General features: G+C 33.1%; 1 protein-coding gene across 2 annotated transcripts in view; it reads left to right on the top strand.

The window, feature by feature from the left end:
• Positions 1–8,830, top strand: part of nr2f5 (nuclear receptor subfamily 2, group F, member 5) — a 103,621-nt gene that overhangs the window by 55,538 nt on the left and 39,253 nt on the right. The window lies entirely within an intron of this gene.

The following is an 8,830-nucleotide window of genomic DNA, read 5'->3' as shown; positions in this document are numbered from 1 at the left end:
TAAACATAAATTTGGCTGTTCTAGTTTTTGGACGTTATCATAAGTTATTTTGTTAGATAAGCTCCAGATTTGGCTTCAGTACTGACTAATCTAACGTATATGCAGAGATATAATATTGTATAGCTTCCAAATAAAAATAAAAATTAAAAAGAGAGATTTGTGAGGGGTGTACTTAAATTTGCTAAGCACTGTATATATGTGAAAATGAGGCATTGATTTAATAAATATGTGCTAATTTGCATACATTTCTAGCACAAACTTGTTTAAAATACTAATAATTTAAATGATTAATGTGTGTGTGTGTGTTATGTAATATACAACTATGAAGTTTAGCGTATGTTATAGTGTAAAAAAAATCTTGCCCTAATTTTTTTATTTGAATCAATTTACATTTATAGTCGTCTTGCGTTATATTTCCAAATCTTCACACTTTTCTTCTAGTTTTACCACAGTAGTCGAAAGAGAGTCAACCTTTTCATGTAGCACTGTGATATCATCCGAACATGTGGCAAGAGAATGTTCTATATCCTTCACCTAGCACGGATCATTCATTCATTTTCTTTTCGGCTTAGTCCCTTTATTAATCTGGGGTCGCCACAGCGGAATGAACTGCCAACTTATCCAGCATATGTTTAACGCAGCATATGTTGCCCTTCCAGCCGCAACCCATTACCGGGAAACCCATACACACTCATTCGCACACATACATACACTATGGACAATTTAGCCTAGCCAATTTACCTGTACCGCATGTCTTTGGACTGTGGGGGGAAACCAGAGCACCCGGAGGAAACCCACACGAACGCAGGGAGAACATGCAAACTCCACAAAGAGACGCCAACTGACCCAGCCGAGGCTCGAACCAGTGACCTTCTTGCTGTGAGGCGACAGCACTAACTACTGCGCCACTGCATTGCCCGCACAGATCATAGTTCACAGCAAAATATTTCTGCCAGATCCCGGCGTGACGATGAGATATTTCAGTTTTAAGAGTCTGAATGTTGCCTGAAGCCGCATCGAGCTAATTTCGTTAATCAGAGGATGCGTTAGCTGTTGCGGGCCGCTGTTGTGATGGCTGCGCGTTAGCCCCTTTATTGCCTTTAGTTTTCATCTTCATTACACAGGATTTGTTTAAAATTCACCTATAGCGCATGTCTTTGGACTGTGAAAACCGGAGCACCCGGAGGAAACCCACACCAACATGGAAAAGCAAGGACATGCAAACTTCACACAGAAACGCCAACTTACCCCAACCTTGCTGTGAGGCAACAGTGCCAACCACTGAGCCACCGTGTTGCCCCTACTGGCTAATAATATTAAGTTCAACTTAAAAAATTTAGTTGAAACCTGATAAACTTTTTAAAATAAAGCAAAATAAAAATATTAGTTGTCTTGACTTCTTGTCATTACATTTTACAGTGTACGGCTGCTGAAGTGATTGACAATTCAATTAGAGAAAATGTCATTTCGAATAAATATACTAATATTGAAATCTACAGAAATAAATTGATTAAGTGCTAAAACAAAAAACAAATAATCACCTGTATTTTGGATGTTTTCTTTACATTAGACTGGAAAAAACCTGTAAACCTGTAAAAAGACAAAAATAAAAATAAAAATCTAAATTAACAGGTGCTTAAAAAAACTGCACTGCAGTGCCTTTAAAATATGTATTTAATTAGTTTTGAGTATTGTGTCAGATGTATTTTGCAAATTTGTCATTTCATGAGTCTTAAAAGGACTACTTTGCATTACACTGAAAAAAGTGTTGCATGCAAAACTGTTGCAAACAATTTATTTGTGTTGAATTTAAACAAACAAATTAAATTGAGCAATCTTTAACTTAATTTGATTGTTTAAATTCAGCCAAAATAAATTGTTTACAACCACTTAACGTAAAAAAATTGAGTAAATCCAAGGAATCATCTTTGAATCATTTTTTTCAGTGTAGTTGTTGGCTAATGAATAAATTGACACATTATTTAAATATAGTGCTCTCATTCTGAACTGGAAAAAACTGCCTTAAATTATGTAATGTACTGAAGAAAACGGTAAGAAAACAGCTGTGCTGCCCAAGTGACCTTAGCATGCCAGTTAATGTTTGCTAAATTAGCTACTTTTTTATTTAGTTACAGTTATAAAACTCACACAGATGAGAAAATACAGCACAGGCCATGCTTCATGTTAAAGCAATAAGCAGTAAAAAGAACTTAAACTCACATCAGAATATGAACGCAAACGTAGTCATTTGCGTCTCAAGTGTTCATAAACAATGGATCAGTATATTGGATCTGTGCATCACTCTTAAAGTGCCAGCAGCCTGATTTATTTTTATTCATTAGGATTAAAGCCACGGACACACTAGAGTTTAAGCATGTGAAATTCTGACGTTTGGTGCTGGGAAAAGGTCTGGGATAAAAGAATATGATTAGACATCGATAAAACGTGATTGCTTCATATTTTCAATTTCTCTACAGAGAGGCCATGCTTTGATCATCTATCAGACTTACGCAATCACATGATGCCATTTCGCAGGTCAGAGTTCACCAAGCTTAAACTTGCAACGCAGCGAGAGGTGAAACTTGTTGCACAAGTTTGTGTTTCCATGTCTGCTGCATTCGCGTGCATCAAAAAAGTGGCAAAAAGAGCAGTGTGAACGCAGCTTAATGCCTCATGTTTAAAGAAGGTCCCAATATATTCCTTTATGTTCTTAGTTTTAATCAAACAATTAAATAAAGGTGCAACGAATTTTGGTTGCTTGTAAATCTTGTATTTTTCTACAAAAACAATAATGAATTACATAAGTAAATACATTTCTCTGACCAGTATTTATTATTTGAATTAAATACATTTAATAAGCAATTATTTGTCATTTTTTGTGTGTGTATATGTAAAGTTGAAGTTATTAGCCCCCCTGAATTATTAGCCCCCACGTTTGTTTATTTTTTCCCCCAATTTCTGTTTAACGAAGAGAATATTTTCAGCACATTTGTAAACATTAGTTTTAATAACTTTTTAATAACTAATCTTTGCCATGATGACAAATAATATTTACATAACATTTGACTAGATATTTTTCAAGACACTTCTATGCAGCTTAAAGTGACATTTAAAGGCTTAATTAGGTTAACTAGGCAGGTTAGGGTAATTAGGCAAGTTATTCTATAGCGATGGTTTGTTCTGTTGACTATCGAATAATAATTTTGACCTTAAAATGGTGTTTAAAAAATTAAAAACTGCTTTTATTCTAGCTGAAATAAAACAAATAAGACTTTCTCCGGAAGAAAAAATATTATCAGACATACTGTGAAAGTTTCCTTGCTCTGTTAAACATCATTTGGAAAATATATATATTTTTAATTCAAAGGGGGGCTTATAATTGTGTGGTTACAGTTGAAGAAATCTTTCAGAGCCAGGACATTTTCAAAGTATGTCCTATAATACTCTTTTTCTGGACAAAGACTTATTTATTTTATTTAGGCTAGAATAAAAGCAGTTTTAAATTTTTCAAAACCATTTTTACAACATATTTCTAAATACTGTAAATATTTCCTTGCCCTGTTAAATATCATTTGGGAAATATTTAAAGAAGAAAAAAATTCAAAGGGGGGCTAATAATTCTGACTTTACTGTATGTGCATTTATGAATGCATTATATCATCTTTGCATCAAATTACAAAAAACTTAGTACTGTTTATGTGAGGTGTTTGTAATGCAGCGTCTATAGGGCTGAGAGTAAACTTGACGCTATTCTCTCCTCTGGCTACTGTCATCAGTCTCATACAATTTCCCCCTTTTTCTGAAAATCTTGATAACACCATGGTGGAGTTTTTCTATTATTATTTCAGCAAATATAGCACTGTAAAAAATATTTGTTGTACTCTTCCATTCCCAGTTTACCCATCTATGACGACTTTTGCTACTGAGAAAGCCGGAAATGCGAAAAGGGTCTACTCTGAATGACAATATGGAAAAGGTTATGCTTCTCCATAGTTTGGTGTGTTGCAGAATCTTGTGGTGTTGTACTTGAGGCGGGTGTCCGGGTCATGAGGGTCATCAGCGACTGTATTTTGACTGTATCAGCATTTGGTAAGAGCTTCTTTATATTGCTACCACGGTGAAAAATGAGACTTGGATGTATAAACAGGAAAAAAAGAAAAAAAATTAGGGAGAGAAATGCAAGACTCCTCAGAATAGATAAACAAATAACCGAATAAATCTCGAGGACATTGGGGTGAGGGCAGGCAACCCCATCAGGGTCAGTACAGGAACAGATAAATCTCAGTTAAAGACGCCAAGCTTCACAACGTCTAACCTCTTCATCAACTCTAATCGGACGGAGGAAAGAGTGCAATGACCCAGCAGGCCACAAATGTGAAGACACTGGTCCAAAACTGTAAATCTGTAAACGTGTGGCATATTAGTCATTGACTGTTTTTGCATTAAATAGCCAACCCTTTCATATATTAGTAAAAATTACATTTGATTTATTGTGTTGGTAACACTTTACAATAAGTATTTATTAACACGAACAAACAATGAACAATACATTAATTACAGTATTTATTCACGTTTAATAATGTTATTAATAGAAATAAAGCCGTTCACATTAACTCATGGTGCATTAAGCTAATGTTAATTTGTATTTTAATAATGTATTATTAAATATTGACCTATTAATAAAGGCTGTATTGTTCATATTCATGTTAGTACATACATCAACTATTATGAAACATTGTAAAGCGTGACCATGTTGTTTTATTGTTGTTATATGATTGAATCTTTGAAAACAGTCTTTTTTTTATTGAGATTAAGTGAATTGTGAGATATGAAGTGAACTGTAAAATTGTGAGATATACAGTAAGTGTATAAACTGAATATTAAGAATTACTTTTGTATTCAATTCTAAGTTTACATCTGGCAATTCTGCATTTTTTTTTAATCAGAAATGCAACTTTTTTCTCTTGAAAACCCTAAGAATCATAAGAAATGCAAAATAAACTTCAAATTTCGTTTTTTACAACTTCTAACAGAATATTTTTCTAGAATGGTAAGTCATACATCTGTAATTGTGAATTTTAACATGAAACCGCATTACCTTAACATACAAACTTTTATTTATTAATTTTAATTAAAAACTAGTTTACTTTTTACAAAATCAGTAAAGCAAAATATCACCTCACAATCGTTATAAATTCACAACTGTGAAAAGAGGAAGCACTGATTTAGAAATTCATTGTCCCGTTATAATAACAAGGTTCCATTGTAAAGCATCATAATTGTTGTCCAAGCAAATTGCCACAAGAAAAAAAAAACATGCTCAATTATGCGACAAGCACAAAAAAATAATCTGAATGTGAATATTTGCAGGTTTGACCCAACTTGTGTTACAACCCCCCAGCTTTGTTTATTGTGAATGAATGAATAAATGAATCAATGAAGTTGAATCAAATTACTAGTCAACTTTCATAACATTAAACATATTAATAACACCAAGCTGAATTTTGTACCAACTACCCAGCATTTTTTACAGTGAATGAATGAATGAATGAATGAATGAATGAATGAATGAATGAACACTATAAAAATAGTTGCTGTCTTAAGTTTTTAAGTTAACTTTTTACTTATTTAAATAAGTTCGGGTAACATGTTGTAATGTTGTTGTTTTACAGTGAACACTCTAACATTGGGTTAAATATGAATATCTTTGTTGGGTTATTTTTTCAGTTAAATTTAAATGCCATTTTTTTAACAAAACATTTGGGTTTGTCCATATTTGATCCAACATTGATTTACAACCACCCAGCAATTTTTTTAGAATGAATGAATGAACACTATAAAAATAGTTGCTGCACTAAATCTTTTCAAGTTGAATCAATGCTTTTAACTCTTTTTTTCAGTTCTACAAGATTCAGCTTGGTGTTATAAATATGTTTATGGAAGTTGACTAGTTAACTTCCATAACAAACATATTCATAACACCAAGTTGAATCTTGTAGAACTTAACAAAAGAGTTAAAAGCATTGCTAACTTCATTTAATATGTTTAAGTAACTTTGGTCTTGATCTTCTTGCGGTTGTTTTTTTGTTTGTCTGTTTTTCTTTAGTTTTTTTTTTATACAGTGAACACACTAACATTGGATTAAATATGGACAAACCCAATGTTGGGTTAATTATTTCAAATAAATGTAACAGTGTTTTTTGTAACATGTGTTACAACCACTCAGCTTTTTTATTGTGATTGGATGAATGAATAAATGAATGAACAAATGAACACTGCAAAATAGTTGCTGCCCTAAATGCTTAAGTTGAACCAAAGTCTATAGAATACGCAAGACGTGTCACTCCTATAGTTTTGAATGGGGAAAAGTGTAATAGTCAATGTGGCAAATGAAGCCCCGCCTACAAGTACAGAAGCCAATTAGCGATCGCTATAGACTGACGATTCTCTGGGGAAGGGGCTCGGAACAGATGTGAGTTTCTGCAGATTTTGTGAACGTTTAGAAATTAACCTAGCGAGAGCGTTGTTGATAAATTTTATTGGTGACCACAATATATTTAATTGTAAGCTTGGCAAGCAATTTTGGAGAATTTCAAACAAAATCCCCAAGCATACAGTCTGAGAGGCGTTTCAAAGATAGCCATCGAGCAAAATTACTTGTCTTAAAGCATAGGTCTCAAACTCAGTTCCTGGAGGGACGCGGCTCTGCACAATTTTGCTCCAACTCTAATCAAACACAGCTGATCCAACTAATCAAGGTGTTCAAGACTACTAGACACTACTAGATCAGCTGTGTTTGATTACGGTTGGAGAAAAACTATGCAGAGCTGCGGCCCTCCAGGAACTGAGTTTGAGACCTATTAAAGGGACTTTGGTTAAATCTAACGAACTAGTCAACTTTCATGACCTTAAACATATTTATAGCACCAAGCTGTATCTTGTACCAACGACCCAGCATTTTTTTTACAGTGAATGAATGAACAAATGAATGAACGAATGAATTAATTAATTATTGAATGAATGAATGCATTACATACAAATAAATGAATAAATGAATTATTGAACAAATGAATGAATGAATGCATGAACAGACAAATGAACAAATAAACGAATGAATGAACGAGCAAAAGAATGAACAGATGAGTAAATAAACGATTGAATGAATGAACAAAAGAATTATGAACAAGTGAATGAATTAGTGAACAAACAAATGAATGAATGCACTAATGTATAAAGGAATGAATGAATGAATGAATGAACAAATAAACAAACTAATTAATTAAATATTGAACAAATAAGTGAATGAATGCATGAATGGACAAATTCAAATTCAAGGAATGAATGAATGAATAAACAAATGAATAAATGAATGAACGAACAAATGAATAAACAAATGAGTGAATGAATGAATGATTAAATGAACAAACAAACGAACAAACAAACGAACGAACGAACGAACGAACGAACGAACGAACGAATGAATGAGCGAGCATTTAATGAGAATTTACTAAAAGTGCCAACAGAAGTCTAATTTAGTAGACTAGTAATTCGTCTCTTCATTCAACTGTATCAACCATCCACATGTCAGATGCATCTCTGGCTGTGGTTGATAGAGAAGATTAATGCACATGCAGCTCCAGCCTGTGAAGTGACTGATGAGCGCAGCAACTGGCACACTGACTCCCAGATTGAGGTCAGGGAGTAAACATGACCACATAGCATGGCCTAGGAAATGCAAGGGCCACTGGTTTGCAGGTTAATTTATGGAAGCTCTGACAGTTTGCGACCCATGATTCATGATTCCTGCTTCTGACGTGCTCCAAAAATGTCCCCATAAACAATCACTCAGGTAACATGAGTGTCCGGCAAAATCTGGCCCTCTTTCTGAAGGCCCAGAGTCTGTTTGAAAGGATACATTCCCTTTTATTCTTTCTTTCTTTCTTGCTTTTCTTTCTTTCTTTCTTTCTTTCTTTCTTTCTTTCTTTCTTTCTTTCTTTCCTTTTTTCTTACATTTATTCTTTTTACTTTCTTTTTTCTTTCATTTTTCATTCATTCATTCTTTCCTTCTTACTTTATTTCTTTTTTTACTTTCCTTCCTTCTTTTTTTATTTTTCTTTCTCTTTTTTCATTCATTCCTTCTATCTTCTGTATTTTTTACCTTCTTTATTTTTCTTTCTTTCATTTTTACTTTATTTTTTCATTCTTTCTTTCTATCTTTCTTCTTTGTTTTTACCTTCTTTATATTTCTTTCTTTTTTTCATTCATTCTATCTTTCTTCTTTCAGTCTTCTTTATTGTTTACCTTTCTTTTTCTCTTTCTTTCTTTCTTTTTACCTTCTTTCCTTCTTACCTTTTCTTTCTTTCATTTTTCTTAATTTTCTTTTTACTTCTTATTCTTTCTTACTTTCCTTTTATCTAGCTATCTATCTTTCTTTCTCTTTCTTTCCTTCCTTCCTTTCTTTCTTACATTATATCTTTTTTACTTTACTTTCTTCTTTCTTTTTCTTTATTCTGTTTTCTTTCTTTCTTTCTTTCTTTCTTTCTTTCTTTTTTCATTCATTCTCTTTCTTTTTCATTCATTCTTTTTTCATTCCTTTTTCTTTCTATCTTTTTTTATTTTTAACCATAAAAGCTCGCATCACAGTCTTATTAGCACCAGACAAGCTTTTTGTTTAAAACTTAAGAAAGAGAAAATTCATTCATTTTCCTTCGGCTTAGTCCATTATTTATCAGGGGTCCCCACAGCGCAATGAACCACCAACTATTCCAGCATATGTTGTGTGCAGAGGATGCCCCTCCAGCCGCAACCTAGTACTGGTAAACACCCATAC

Source organism: Danio aesculapii, chromosome 16, assembly GCF_903798145.1.
Source record: "Danio aesculapii chromosome 16, fDanAes4.1, whole genome shotgun sequence".
Taxonomy (NCBI): domain Eukaryota; kingdom Metazoa; phylum Chordata; class Actinopteri; order Cypriniformes; family Danionidae; genus Danio; species Danio aesculapii.
The sequence above is the reverse complement of the archived record's forward strand: the minus strand, read 5'-3'. Positions and strand labels throughout refer to the sequence as shown.